This window comes from Mus musculus, chromosome 14, assembly GCF_000001635.26.
Source record: "Mus musculus strain C57BL/6J chromosome 14, GRCm38.p6 C57BL/6J".
NCBI classification, from domain to species: Eukaryota; Metazoa; Chordata; class Mammalia; order Rodentia; family Muridae; genus Mus; species Mus musculus.
This window is the reverse complement of record NC_000080.6, coordinates 20,886,900-20,902,716: the sequence shown is the minus strand read 5'-3', so window position 1 is coordinate 20,902,716 and position 15,817 is coordinate 20,886,900. Positions and strand designations below refer to the sequence as shown.

The 15,817-nt window shown below is 42.3% G+C and overlaps 1 long non-coding RNA gene across 2 annotated transcripts in view; it reads right to left on the bottom strand.

Annotated features, from left to right (window-relative positions):
• Gm30212 overlaps window positions 1-14,274 on the bottom strand; it is a 29,530-nt gene extending 15,256 nt beyond the window's left edge. Inside the window, exons 1-2 of one of the 2 annotated variants that reach the window (XR_874392.1) lie at window positions 14,206-14,274; window positions 9,551-9,692 (exon numbers count right to left, since the gene is read on the bottom strand). This is a non-coding gene — a long non-coding RNA (predicted gene, 30212). Of the gene's footprint in view, window positions 1-9,550; window positions 9,693-10,883; window positions 11,031-14,205 lie in introns of those variants that run through there. The other variant, XR_383236.3, reaches the window with a different exon arrangement.
• Window positions 14,275-15,817: the final 1,543 nt, after the last annotated feature.

Below are 15,817 nucleotides of genomic sequence, written 5' to 3'. Positions count from 1 at the left end.
TGTCCAGCCCTAAGACAGGGTCTGGTTGTCTTAGAAATGGCTGTGGGTCACTGAACTCTCAATAATCCTCTTCCTTCTGGTCCCCAAGTGCTGGGATTCCAGGTGTAAACCACCTCACCCAGCCTAAAGGTGTTTTTAGAGATGCGCTGCTTACAGCCAGACATTGTAGCACGCACCTGTAATCTTAGTGCTTTCCACATGTAGGAAGAAAGATCAAAAGTTTAAGAACAGCTCAGCTACATAGTAAGTTCCATTCCAGCCTGGGCTATGTGTGACCCTGCCTCAAAACAAACAAAAAGAGAGAGATGTGTCTTTAAAACCAGCATTCAGGTGCCGGGCATGGTGGCGCACGCCTTTAATCCCAGCACTCAGGAGGCAGAGGCAGGCGGATTTCTAAGTTCGAGGCCAGCTCTTGGATTCCAGATTGTAATTTAATTCCTGGTGTCTAGCCATTCCTGGCCTGAGCAAAAGGGACCTTACTCTAGGCACACACCACACTGCACCTGGTTTGTTGAGGTTTTTAAAAATTCTGTTTCTTCATTATAACCTTTTTTCATTATAACCTTGTCACATCTGATTACCTACCCTCATCTATGAAAGCCTTGTTGATGATGTTTTTAAGATTTAAATAGCTGGGTGTGGTGGCGCATGACTTTTATCCCAGAACTCAGGAGGCAGAGGTAGGTGGATTTCTGAGTTCAAGGCCAGCCTGGTCTACAGAGTGAGTTCCAGGACAGCCAGGGCTGCACAGAGAAACCCTGTCTCAAAAAAAACAAAACAAAACAAACAAACAAACAAAAATATTTATATAATTGACAAAAATAGCCAGGCAGTGTTGGCACATGCTTTTAATCCCAGCACTTGGGAGGCAGAGGCAGGTGGATTTCTGAGTTCGAGGCCAGCCTGGTCTACTGAGTGAGTTCCAGGACAGCCAGGGCTACACAGTAAGACCCTGTCTGGAAAAAACAAAACAAAAAACTTGACAAGAATAATCAAAGGGACTTTGAGTATGCCCCTTCACTGTCATGAACTATAAAATCTTAGCAGCTCATCCAGATATAATTTACATGGCATGAAATCACATGTGTGAAGTATGAGCATTTCCTTTATTTCATGGTCAGTGACTTATGTTTACAGAAGTCTTGCGACTATTACCCCATTCATACTTAGAATATTCCATAACCCAAAAGAGAGGACTCCTCTGCATCTGCCATCTTCCCAGTCTATCCCTCCACACCCGTCCTAGACACCGCCTACTCCTCCTTTCCCCAGAGATCCATCTGTTTTAGTTTCTGTCTTCTTTCTGATTTCAGCTACCTCATGCTGGATAACAGGCATTCATCACCAGGCCCAAGTTATGTGAACCTTGGGTTCCAACCACAGCTCTGTGCATGCTGGGACTCTATTAGCTAGCTGTATCCCCAGCCCTATAATGTTTGTCTGTATGTACTTGCCTATTCTGGATAATCTTTATAAATAAAATCAGATATTTATGTTTTTTTACTTAGCAGATGTTTTCAAGGTTTATCCATGTTACAGGTATACCTGTACCATGTTTGTTTCATGGCCAAATAACAGCCTATTGTTACTATACCACATTTTCTCTATCAATCCCCAGGTAGTGCTCTAGGGGCTTATGAATAATTTTGCAATGAACACACATGTACATGGTTTTTACATAGATATGTGTTTTCAATTCATGGGTCCATGAACTGATGAAAAGTCACTGATTATTTTCCAAGGGTGGATTTTATCTTTCATAGAAAATTACAAAATAACTATTAAATGCAGATGAGAACTAGAGAAGCAAGGGCTACACTAGGATGTAAATGCAAGGGATTTCAGAGTGTGTCTGCGTGGTTTCTATACTTCAAGATGGGGCCGGGCGATAGTGGCACCCGCCTTTGATCCCAGCACTTGGGAGGCAGAGGCAGGCGGGTTTCTGAGTTCGAGGCCAGCCTGTTCTACAAAGTGAGTTCCAAGACAGCCAGGGCTACACAGAGAAACCTTGTCTCAGGGGAAAAAAAAAGATGGGTTTGCCTAAGGCAATTAATTTAACTTCGAGTGTTCATTTCCTCAACTATATAGTGGAAAAATATATATATTAAAAAATAAGGTTCTTGTAAGGATCGAAACAAATAGCTCTAAACTCAGTGTCAACTACATTGTAAATGTCCGTTATTAGTAGCAATTATTTTAAATAACTTCTATGCTGTTGTGTTTTTTTTTTTTAATAAACCTGCATTGCTTTTCAAAATTCTACAGCTTCAGCTTTCTAAGTGTTAGAATTTTAGGCTTGGATCCCAAGTTCACCTAAATGCATTCTTCCATTACCAATATTGCCTAAACCTGAAAGATGCCATTTGAACCTGCTTCCTGGTTGTCTGCTTTAGATTAATTGAGAACATAAAGATTGCAGACTGAAAGCTTGAATTGTGCTTTGGTAATTTTTCTCAACTTTACTAAAGAAGAGGGAGTGTGTATTGAGAATACAGATTCATGAGATAGGAACTGTGCAGACAGCACGTGGGTAATGTACTGGCTGCACCATCATGAAGACCTGAATTCGAATTCTAAGCACCCAAATAAAAGACTGATGTGCCTGTAACCACACTGGGGAGGCAAAGACAGCAAGTCGCTGGGACTCACACTGGCCACTCAGTCTAGCCCAAAAAGCAGCTCTATGTTCAGTAAGAGATGCTGTCTCAAAATATAAGATGGAGAGCGGGTGAGGTGGTGCACACCTTTAATCCCAGCACTCGAGAGGCAGAGGCAGCTGGATCTCTGACTTCAAGACCAGACTGGTCTACAAAGTGAGACCAGGACAGCCAGGGCTTTGTTACACAGGGAAACCCTGTCTTGGAAAGCAATGCAAAGCAAACAACAGAAAGATGGAGGGCCAGTGGGGATGGTTCAGCAGGCAACGATGCTTGCCACCAGCCTGATGACCTAAATTCTATCCCCAGCAGCTACATGGTAGGAGAGAGTAGACTCCTGCAAGTTGTCCTCTGACCTCCACAGGTGTACAAATTCACACCCAGACACGTTCATTCACACAGTAAATAAATAAGTTGATGATTGAGATAGAGGAAGATACCTCCACATGCCCACACCTGTGCACACACATGCATAAAACACACACACACACACACACACACACACACACACACACATCATGAAATAGTGCTACTATTCTTATTGAATTTGATCCTGGTGTATAGAGTTTCGATTTGTAATCATTTGATTCATGTTTCATTTTGTTTTTACTTTAGACTGGTGTGACAGTAGTAAGTGCTCAGTAAAAACCACCTTTTGCATTCTGATCTTCTCCTGGACTAAGGATATAAGATATGATACTGCTTTGTGTTGTTAGGCCACAGGTATCAATAAGCTACACCCCATGAGGGAAACGTCTATAATGAACCTTTTGTTTATTGATAATGTTTGTTCAGTTAAGTGTACTAAATGTATCCTTGGCTTTTTTATTCTCAATTTATGATCTTTAAAAAGAGAATCTATAGTAATATTGAAATTTACAATCCAGAAACTGTGATCTCTCCCACTCTTCATTCCACGTAGGGACCCAATTCAGGAGCTTATAAATGCTAGGCAAATCTTCTGCCACTGAGCTATACTCAACACCCCAAGAATCGCTTGTACTTTCCCACTGGTGTTTGAAGCAAAACAATTCTTTGTTGCTTTTTTTTTTATGTTTACTTCTTCTTGTTTTAGTGCTAAAACCAATCTGTTAATCTCACATTTTATCAAAGATTTTGTCTTCTTTCTCCCTATAGCTGATTTGGCAATGCATTTTAATTCTTTGTCTATGTAATTTATTATTACATCTTTTATCTGATGACTCTCATCTTAAATATTCATCTAGTAAGGCTTGTTCTATTTATAGGCCTTCAAGAGAAAGTTTGTTTTTAAGAAGAAACAGCAGAAATGCTGGAATTAACTGTTAATATGCACCCTAAGCATTTTCTGGTCTGTTTTTTATTGGTGAACACAGATTTCTGGCCAGATGGGGAGGGATGCAGTGATGAGCTTGTGAGGCCCTTGCTCCGGCTTCTCCCATCTATTCTTTTTGGTTTTTTGGTTTTTTTTTTTGTATTTGTTTTGTTTTTTGTTTTGTTTTTCGAGACAGGGTTTCTCTGTATAGCTCTGGATGTCCTGGAACTCACTCTGTAGACCAGGCTGGCCTCAAACTCAGAAATCCTCCTGCCTCTGCCTCCTGAGTGCTGGGATTAAAGACGTGTGTGCCACCACGCCCAGCTGTCTCCCATCTATTCTTTTGTTGTTTTGCTTTGTCTTAATAAAAGATTTATTTATTTATTTTAAATATGTGAATACACAGTAGCTGTTCTCAGACACACCACATGAGGGCATAGAATTCCATTACAGATGGTTGTGAGCCACCATGTGGTTGCTGGGAATTGAACTCAGGACCTCGGAAGAGCATCAGTGCTCTTAAGCACTGAGCCATCTCTCCAGCCCCAAGTTGTTTTGTTTTTCAAGACAGCTCTCCTACTTATCCTCATGTTTATTAGGTAACCACTAACTAGGACACTGGGGCCATTTGCCAGACCTCAAGAAATCTATAGCCTATTATCCAATCAGTTTGTAAACATCTTCAAGGTAACAAGTATTGAGTTCAAGACTATCTTTGTGTCTAGAAATGCAGCTCAGTTGTAGCACCTGCCTTGCATGGTAACAGCCCTGGGTTCAATCGAGTATTGAAGAAAAAACAAATCAATCTTTCTCTTTCTCTCTCTCTCTCTTCCACCATCCCTCTTTTCCTTCCCCCTCCCCAGTGTGTGTGTGTGTGTGTGTGTGTGTGTGTGTGTGTGTGTGTATGCATGTGAAACCATGTTATTGATACCACACAATTTATCCACTTCAGACATGTTTTCTGTCTTACCTTTGTTCTACATAGGCTGCTACCACTGTGATGCCATCTGCTGTGAGCCCTTAGCCATAGCTCAAGCAATGTCATTGCACTACCTGATTTTCCTGATTTTGGACTTTCATCATCCCAAACTGTGAGTATAAACTTTCTTATACAAACATGCAACTCCCTGTTTTTTAGTCCATTTACATTTAGTGCACTGTTAATAACAATTTCAAATTATTTTCATCACCTCAAATAGAAGTCCTGTTTTTTTTTTTTTTTTTTTTTTTTTTGGCTGAGTGGGGTGGTCTTTAAGACACAGTTTCTCTGTGTAACAGCCCTAGCTATCTTGAAACTTGTGTCATAGACCAGGTTGGTCACAAACTCATAAAGTTCCTTCCAAATGACCCCTCCCCCTTTTAAAATAGTTTTTTGAAACAGGATTTCTCTGTGTAGCCCTGGCTGTCCTGTAACTCATTATGAGACCAGGCTGACCTCGAACTCAGAGATTGACCTGCCTCTGCCCTCCCAGTACTGGGATTAAAGACCTGATCTGCCACCACCCAGGCCCTATTCTTTTTTTTTTTTTTTTTTTTTAAAGATTTATTTATTATTATATGTAAGTACACTGTAGCTGTCTTCAGATACACCAGAAGAGGGAGTCAGATCTTGTTACGGATGGTTGTGAGCCACCATGTGGTTGCTGGGATTGACCTGCCTCTGCCCTCCCAGTACTGGGATTAAAGACCTGATCTGCCACCACCCAGGCCCTATTCTTTTTTTTTTTTTTTTTTTTTTTTTAAAGATTTATTTATTATTATATGTAAGTACACTGTAGCTGTCTTCAGATACACCAGAAGAGGGAGTCAGATCTTGTTACGGATGGTTGTGAGCCACCATGTGGTTGCTGGGATTTGAACTCTGGACCTTCGGAAGAGCAGTCGGGTGCTCTTACCCACTGAGCCATCTCACCAGCCCTTTTTTTTTTTTTTTTTTTTTTTTTTTTTTTTTTTTTTTTAAAGATTTATTTATTTATTATATGTAAGTACATTGTAGCTGTCTTCAGACACTCCAGAAGAGGGCGCCAGATCTCGTTACGGATGGTTGTGAGCCACCATGTGGTTGCTGGGATTTGAACTCTGGACCTTCGGAAGAGCAGTCGGGTGCTCTTACCCACTGAGCCATCTCACCAGCCCCCCAGGCCCTATTCTTATTAGCAGTTAATCCCCTTTTGTTCACCAACCCTTGAGAACCACTTATCTACTTTCTACCTCTATGAATTTGTTTGTTCTGGACATTTCCTATTAAAAAGGCATCATATAATGCATGGTATTTTGTGTCAAGTGTCTTTCCCTTAGCATAATATTTTCAACATTTATTCATCTTATAGCATGTAACCAATAGCTCATTTCTTTATATGGCCATATAATAGTCTATGTGTGGGTATTTGGATATTCGATAGGCATTCATCACTGGTGATTCTCAGCCAGCGGTTCTCAACCTTCCTAATGCTGCGACCCTTTAACACTGTTCCTCATGTTTGGTGACCCCCCCAACCATAAAATTATTTTGTTGCTACTTTATAACTGTAACTTTGCTACTGTTATGAATTGTAATATAAGTATCTGATAGACTGAATATCTGGTGTGTGACCCTTGTCGGTTCAAGGGGGTCGGGACCCACAGTTTAAGAAGCTCTATACTAAGCATTTGCTTGTTTTCTGCATATTGTGAATAATTCTGGAAGGAACCTTCTTGTGCGTGTTTTTTAAGGACATGTTTTAATTTCTCTTGGGTATATAAATAGGAGTAGAATTGCCCCATTATAGCTAGGCAATGGTAGCACAAGCCTTTAATCCTAGCACTGGGAGGCAGAGACAGGTGGATCTCTGAGTTCGAGGCCTTGCTCTACAGAGCAAGTTCTAGGACAGCTAGGGCTACTCAGAGAAACCCTGTCTCAAACAAAAATAAAATAAATAAATAAGTAGCTGCATTATAGTAACCCTGAGTTTATGTTTTCTTCTTAGCTGTGTTACAGTAATCCTGAGCTTATGTTTTCTTGTTTCTTGGTGGTGCTGGGGGTTGACTCCTGGACCTTGTCCTTGCTAGGCAAGTTCTCTGCGTGGTGTATTTAATCTTTAGGAGAACTACCAGGCTGTTTCCTACGGTGGCGATACCACTTTACATTAATGCTATTTGTAAGATCTATTTCATTCAGATCTAGCTGATATCTAATTTAGTTGTAGTCTTGGGAACAGACTTTTGTTGTTCAAGTAAGAAATTTTCTGTTAAACATTCTGTTTGTACCATGATCTGGATTGGGCTCTTTCAAAGAGTCTGTGTTTTTAAGGGGATTTATTTCATCAACCTGGCTGCCATGACAAAACACCATCTATTGGGCATCTTAAACAGTAGAGACTGGAGCTGAAGAGGCTGCTCAGTAGTTTAAGGTCCTTGCTGCTGCTCTTCCAACATGGTGGCTCATAACTATTTATAACTACAGTTTTGGGGGAATCCAAAATCCTCTTCTGACCTCTTTGAGCACCAGGCAAAGCATTCATACACATATAATAAATAAATGTAAAAAAAAATCCTTAAGAAATAGGAATTACTTTCCAATTTTTATTTTTAATCTTGAAAGTCCAATGGAAAGGTGCTGATAAGTTTTGCTCCTTCCTTTTGCCTTCCTTCTCAGGCATATGTCTCTCTTTCCCCTAACACCTTCAATGGAAACACCTTCTGCTTTCCCAGAACTGGGCTGAGATTGCATGTGTGTACCACAATGTCTTCTTTGGTTGGTTTTGTTTTTGTTTTTAATTTTGTGGTTTTATTTTACCCTATATGTATTCTGGGGACTCAAACTCAGGTCCAGTGCTTGCAAGCCAAATCCTTTACTGACATAGATCTATCTGCCCTCTGCCTCCTGTACTATCCTCCTCCTCATTCTCTCTTCCTCCTCTTCTGACACAAATCTCCTCTGGAGAGCCCTGCCCTTATGATCTCACCACAATCACCACCCATAACTCAAAATGTTATTTTAAGGGCTAGGGTTCCCTAGGATTCAGTGTTTAGTGTAGATCATCTCCATACCAAAAAGGGAATCCTCCTTGCACTTACACCAGCATCCCCAGTCATCAAGGCCATTAGAAGTTCATGTGGGCCAATCTTTTGTTTTTCTTAAAGTTACTCACACCTTAACACAAACTACTTTAACAGTCATGTTTTCTTTCTAGCTCCTGGTATAAAGATGGTTGGCTTAAACTAAGGTGTTCTGATAAAACTGGAGGATCTAAAAAAAAAAAAAAAAAAAAAAAAAGGGATGGAAAATGATTTTAGAATCTTAGAAAGATGATGTAGAACACATGACATGCAATGCACTCATTAGGTCATTTGCTTTCATAGCAGCTCTGTGAGATAGACACTATTTCTTCACTTTAAGAAATAGGAAAAGAAAAGGGTTTTAAAAGTCCATTAGCTTGCAAAAGGTTACTCAACAGATTATGTGTGGGGTTGGTATTTTAACCCAAATTTAACTGTCTTTTGTTGGATACAGTCATTTTTTTTTTTTTTTTTTTTTTTTTTTTTTTTTTTTGAGACATGGTCTCTCACTGGTCTGGAATTTACCAAGAAAAGAAACAGTACTACAGCTCTGGGATTACGGGAGGGAATGGAGTGAGCTGACTGGTGTCAAAAACAAAACCAGACTGTCTTCCCCAGAGTAGTCTTTCATAGGACCGGTTGTCATAAGCGCTTGGCTAGCCAGCACCTAGTGATTGTCTGTGTAGAGTGCAGCTGCCTCCCTAGTGCTGCTGGCTTAGCAGAAAGACTACTGTACTTGACTAAGTTAGGACTCCAGCAACTGCTGCTGGCAGGGCCACACACTCCAACAAAACTTCCTTATTTGGAAAATTCTTTCCTATCGTATTTGGGCAGGAAGACTATCTCTCATTAAAGAGAAACAAGATGTCTTGACCTACATTTGGCACTGGCAATAACCAAAACAGAGAAACATTCAAAACAAAACAAAACAAAACAAAACAAAACAAAACAAAACAAAACAAAACACCAACAAAATCTCTTTCCAACTACTTTGCTTCAAAGAGGAAGGTGGCGTGGGAAGAGGACGTGAAAGGATGTTCCTGAATCCCCATCTCCTTTAACTACAGAGCGTGTTCTAATGAGCAGGAAACTCCGACTCTCAGGCATAGCGAAGTTTAATACCTGTGTCGGAGTTAAAGAAATCTAGAAGCCAGGTATGATGTACAGAACAGATTTGCGATCCCAGCATGCCTGAGGCAGAGGCAGTGAGACTGGGAACTCCAAGTGTTTGCTTCCAGAAATTATATTTTGGGAGCTTAGCTCAGAAGTAGGAGATCAGACCCTAGCAACTCAGAAAAAAATTATATACGATTTGCTTATTGATTGTTTAGATTTTTCTTTATCTCTCTTTCTTTCCTTTCTTCCTTTTCTTTTCTTTTTTTTCCTCCCTCCCTCCTTCCCTCCTTCCTTCCTTCCTTGCTTTCTTGCTTTCTTTTTTAGTTTGGATTTTCAGACCCACTCTGTAGACCAGGCAGGCCTCCAACTCAGAGAGATTCCCCCTGCCTCTGCCTCAGGAGTGCCTGATTAAAGAGGTGTGCCAAAACGGGCTGGCTATACTTACTTCTAAAAGATGGGACACAGAAAGCATTTGCAGAGTGGACTGAAGAGGTCAACCTGTGTGTCCACGCCTACAAAGGTGTCCGGGAGCAGCATGGTATAGTGATGTGAGTGGGGCTTGGAACACATGCCTGTGACCCCTGCAACTGCAAGGTAGAAGCAGAAGGCTTATGAGCTATGGACCAGCTGTGGAGACACAGTAAGTCTCAGTCACCCTGGGCTATACATGCCTTCCGGAAGCTACTTCCTAAAGGTCACATTGGTATGCAGAGCATAGAAAAGCCCAACACTTTCTGAGGTGCTCTTAAAATCTTATCCAAGCCTTGCTTTATCCTCAATCTTGCCTCACCCCAGGAATAGTGTATTAAATCAGATAAACAGCTCATGTAAACATCCTCACAAAGAATGCCTTTTTGTTTGCTTTTGAGTCAGGGTCTGTCTCCTGAAGACAGACCTATGCTGTCTTCAAATTCTCTGTGTTCCTGAGAATAACCTTCAATTTCTGGTGCTCCTGCCTACGCCTTTTGAATGCTGTGGTTATGGGTGTGCACCATCATGACCCATTTTAGGCAGTGATAGGGATTGAACCCGGAGCTATGCGCAAGCTAGACAAGTACTTTATCAACTAGGCTACAAAAACACTTAAGTCTGAGTATACCTGAGTCTCAAAAGTACTTAAAAATAATCAAAACATATGCTTCCCCTTTAAAGGTCCCAATATAAATTTGGGAGAAGGACAGGGTTGATGGACAGGTTGTCCATGTTCCCCAGCTTGTATAAAGGTCAGACGCCTTCTCGGGTCTGGGGGAAGCTGCATCATCTTGGCCAGAATAGTGTAAACTCAAGATGGAGTTCTGCTTGCGTCTACATTAATTCGCAGCTAATGCCAGGCACCGTTCTCCCTGTTTAATTACATTTCCTAACCATCTGACACAACTTCCCCTGGGAAGAAGTTTATCCCACTGACTCTGACTCATGCTTTACAGCACGTTGGATTTGAGGAAATGGATAATGTACGCCCCGCTGACTTTGGAATTTTAAACAGAAACCCACATGCTGTTGAGTCTCCGGCTTACTCCCAAATATGGGAGAATGTGTGCCCCAGCCACAGTTGCAGGAGGCATGCTCAGTATGACAAAAGGCAAAACCCACAGTGTGTAGAGAGTGCCAGGCAAGGAGGGGCAGAGCCATCAACCACTTAAAGGAGAAGAAACAACCACAAGAAAGAGGATGGAGGCTGACACTCCAAGTGACCATATCATTTTTCTAGAGCTATCCAGATGACGTCACAGAAGTGATAATACTGGAAGTGAAGAATCAGAAACTACAGGACTAACCTGTAAAAACCCTCATCCAGCAATGCATCCAGCACTCAGCCAGCAGGTTGGAACCAGAGACGGGATGATATGAGCCTTGTCCTGCGCTCTTTGGGTCACCCCTATCCCAGGTCATGGAAGAAACCATTTATGCCCTAGCATTCTCTGGAAAAGAGAGCTGTCCTGAAGTAACAGCCCTGGATTCCAGAGCTCTCAGCTAAAAGACAAAGAAGACTCACAGCCCACTTGCACCCAACCCCTAGTGCTGAATCGCTCTCCTGCCCACCAGCAGGAGAATGTTGTGAATGTTAGAGCGTCTACCTTGCAAAAGCTTCCTTAAGAATATTTAGTTTTAACGTATGTTCATTGAAAGAGCAAACTGGGCTGGTGAGATGGCTCAGTGGGTAAGAGCACCTGACTGCTCTTCCAAAGGTCCAGAGTTCAAATCCCAGCAACCACATGGTGGCTCACAACCATCCGTAACAAGATCTGACTCCCTCTTCTGGTGTGTCTGAAGACAGCTACAGTGTACTTACATATAATAAATAAATAAATAAATAAATAAAAAAGAGCAAACTATATAGATAGGACTGTAACAACAGCTAGCTTTTGAGGCGTTTCTTTGCATATGACACTGTTCTAAAGTACTTAATACACATCCGCTCGTTCAAACTTTACAGCATCCCTGTGATGAAGTAGGTATGCTATCACACAACCTCATTTATAGGTGAGGAAAGCAAAGTCCATAAAAAGGTGCGGTCACTGCCCAGGCACATAGGGAGAGCAGAGCAAAGCTGAGATTTGAAGGGAACTCACACTTCGTTACATTTGCTACCTGGAAGAGTACAAGACAGACATGACAATCCCACCCACAACTCCAAGCTGACCACTAGTATTGTGTTTCTCATGTTAACGATGACTGCTTTTCTAGTTATAGTTCCGTTGCGGATTTTTTTTGGTGTTGGCAGTGGACAACTGCATAAAATATATTAAATACAGAAAATATAAATTTTAATGTGAAGCTACAGACCTTCCATTTTGAATGTCAGTTCTCTCTCTTTTTCTACTTCATTATTTTATTCTGTGTTATTTGGAGACAGACATGGTCTTACTATGGTAGCCCTGGCTGTGTACCAGGCTAGTCTTTAACTCCTCTGCCTCCGGAGTGCTGGGATTAAAGGCATACCCCCTCCGGCAGCTCAAATGTCAGCTCTGAGTGTAGGTCCATTACGTTGTTTTGACTTTGGGTCTGGTTAATTTTTGTATGTGATGCTTTATTTATTTGCAAGTTTTTTATATGGTAAACTTTATATCTGAGGGAACTGCACTTAGTTGAGACCGGCTCAGCTGGCCTTACAAGTGTCTTAAGTGTCTTGCTGGATGTGTCTTTCAAGCACAGTAGGCACTCGGTAAATCCTCTCCAGGAATATTGTCGGGGGCAAGTTCTTGTGTGCTTCATAGGCTCAGCTCTCATGTCAATACTGATTACTGTGAGTTCTTTCCCCATTCCAGACAGTATCGACACAAAATAACCACCTGCTTCAATGCAGTGTGGCGCTTCACAATGGAGAACAAAAAGGATGCTTCTATTGCTATCCCAAGATGGCCACTTAAAAACCTCACTGTATTTAGAATTTTTCCTTTCTCTTGGATGCTGATGATGGGAGAAATTTTGAAGATACAGGCCATTACAATTTGCAAGAATTCTGGGAGTCTGGCAAGTGAAGTAACTGCAGTAGGACCCCCGACTGAGTAGCACTTCTGAAGTTCCCAGGGTCTTCTGCCATCTGAGCTAGTCTAGCTTCAGAGGTTGGAGTATCACTAACAACTGATAAGGGGACCTTGGGAGCAGTGGTATTTCCCTGCTTGGTCGTGAGACATAGTTAAGCAAGCAGAGCAAATGTAGCACATGAAGGAAGGCCAGGCCAGGCGCTAGTCTGGGACCAGAAAACCTGTCTCTCCTGCTCCTCGGTACACAAACACACAGCTACACACACACTTCCTCTTCTTACAAAAAATTACTAAATAATAAATGTATATATATATATATATATATTTGAAGAAAGGATACTAAGATAAGTTAAATATGCCAGGCAGTGATGGTGCATGCCTTTAATCCCAGCACTTGGTAGGCAGAGGCAGGCAGATTTCTGAGTTCAAGGCCAGCCTGGTTTACAGAGTGAGTTCCAGGACAGCCAGGGCTACACAGAGAAACCCTTTCTCAAAAAACAAACAAAAAACAAAAAACAAAAAAAAGATGAGTTAAATATTCTATTTTCTATCCTTACTTCTACATCTATATATTCTTTTGCATTTTCTCAACCATATAATATACATTATTCCATCTGATCCCCTCAACTTGCATATGTGGCTATTATTAGTTTTCTTCAGCATGATAATTATTTCTTTTTCTAACTTTTTGTTGAAGTATAATATATGACCAGGAAATTGTTCTAATTAAGAGTGTTTAAAAATATCTATAAAATTTTGAGGGTAAACTGGTTGTATTGGCATATGCCTTTAATCCAGTGGTTCTCAACCTGTGGATAGAGGCCCCATTGGAGGTCAAACAACCCTTTTACAGGGGTAGCCTAAGACCATCTGCATATCAAATATTTATATTAGAATTCATAACAGTAGCAAAATTACAGTTATGAAGTAGCAGTAAACATAACTTTATGGTTGAGGGCAATTACAACATGAGGAATTGTATTAGAGAGTCAACACATTAGGAAAGTTGAGAACCACTGTTTTAATCCCAGCACCTAGGAGGAAGACAAAGGCCAGCCTGGTCTACTGTAGAGGAATTTTGAAACATGGCTGCTCTGGCAAGGGATCACATCCAGAGATCTTCTAGGTCTGTGTGATCCTGCTGGAATGACACACATTGTTAATCTCTCCAGCTGGAATATGGACACACCTTTAGTACATACCTTTAAGGTAAAGTTGGTTTGTAGCAGGAAGCAGCCATGTTTGAAAATGAAATCTAATTGAGGGGCAGACAAAGTGACGAATCAGCATTTGAGAGGGAGGCAAAAGTATCAGGAGTTCAAGGACAGCCTCAGACAGAGTTTTGAGGCCAGCCTTGCCTACATAAGCCCTGTCCAATACCTCTACCATCACCATCTCCCCTCCAAAATACATACTAAGCTAGGCATGGTGATATACGCCTGTAGCCCCAGTGACTTAGGAGCCTGAAGTAGGAGAATGGCCTTAGCCCAGGAGTTTAAGACCAACCTATATAATGTAGTGAGATCCCATCTTTAAAAATATATAGTGACACAGACCCTGCCCACAGCCACGCCACATGGCACAGGTGGTCAGAGGACATCTAGAGGCCTACCTGCTACCACACAACAGCTTGGGAAGGGGAAGACATCCAGAGAGACTTGTCTACCTCCACACCACACAGGCTGGCTAGGGAGGAACCAAAAGCAGGTGTTCTGTCAGAGGCCTGCCTGCCTCCATGCCACAGCGCCAGCCCTCCTCGTGGCCCATCCACAGCAGGAGCTACTGCATGCAGTGTGCGAGTGTGTGGTAGACAGAAGGGGGAGAAGGACAAGCAGAAGAGTCTGAGCATCCTGAAGGAAGGTGGAGCTAGAGATGTGAGGGTGGAGAGGAATAGCCTGTGGAGAGAGAGTGGCCAGCCCCACCCCCTGAGGCCATGATGAAGTCCCAGCCTGTCCTACTGCTGAAGGCCATGTCTGGGTCTATGGCCCTGCAGCAACAGGGGGCTGTATCAATTTCTGTGGCTCATATTACCACTAAAGATCATGCGAATGCCCTGGTCTGGCCAGTCTCCTGGGACCACATAGATGTCCAAGGGCTGTGCAGAGCTGGTTCCACCCCTCAGTGGCTGTGGCATGTTGGAGAGTTGGCCCTGCCTCTCACTGGCTGCAGCACTCTGGAGAGTCAACCCTGCACCTCTCCCGGGCAGCATAGTGGAGCTGACCCTGGTGGTAGAGGCAAAGGTGAGCCAGCCCCGAGGGCATGAGCGCTGGAGAGCTGGCCCCACTACTGTTCCCAGCAGTTCTGATTTCCTGATTAAAGCCAACTAGGGTCAAGCACTAAGAGGAAAACCGGATAGGTAAGGAGGCTTATACCAGTAAACCTCGCACTGGGAGACTGAGACAGGAGGTTGCCAAGAGCTAGAGGCCAGACTGGGTCACATGTAAATACTACACTACCTGGCCTACAAAATGAAAGAAAGAAAATAAAAGAAAGAAAGACAGGGCGGGAAAGATGGCTCAGTGCCTAAAAGTATATACTGCTCTTCCAGAGACCAGAGTTCAGTTCCCAGCACCCAATTTAAGTGGCTCACAATCGACTATACTTCAAGCTCCATGGGTTCTGATGTTTCTAGCTTCTATGGGCACATACACTCATGTGCATATATTCACACACAGAGTTACATACATATACATAATTTTAAAAACAACAAAATAAATGTATTTTAAAGAAAGAAAGGAGGAGGAAGGGTGGAAGAAGAAAGAAAGAGGACAAAATGCGTTTTAGAAATAATCTCACCTCTAGCAAGGACCATTGTCAACTTAGCATGTATTCATTTTTTAAACTTCTTAAGACTATTATTATTATTATTATATTTTATGTGTGTGGATATTTTGCCTGTGCACCACATTTGTGCCCACCCGGTGCCTGTAGAGGCCAGAAGAGGGCATTGGAACTGAAATTCAAGACAATTGGGAGCCACCAGGTGAGCATTGGGAATCAAACCCAGGTAAGCCAGTGCTCTACGCCTAAGCCATCTCCTGCTTCTCGTGTATGCTTCCTGATCAGCCGAAGCAGTCTAATGACTACTGAAGGCCAGCCTGGCTGTTTGCAGAGCCCGGTCTTCGGAAGTCTGGTGCCATCCCTGCCGGCTGCGTATTATTTACTGTCAGCCTCCGAATCCCTGAGCGATCGATCCTTTACTGCTCTGACCTTCCTGGTGGATC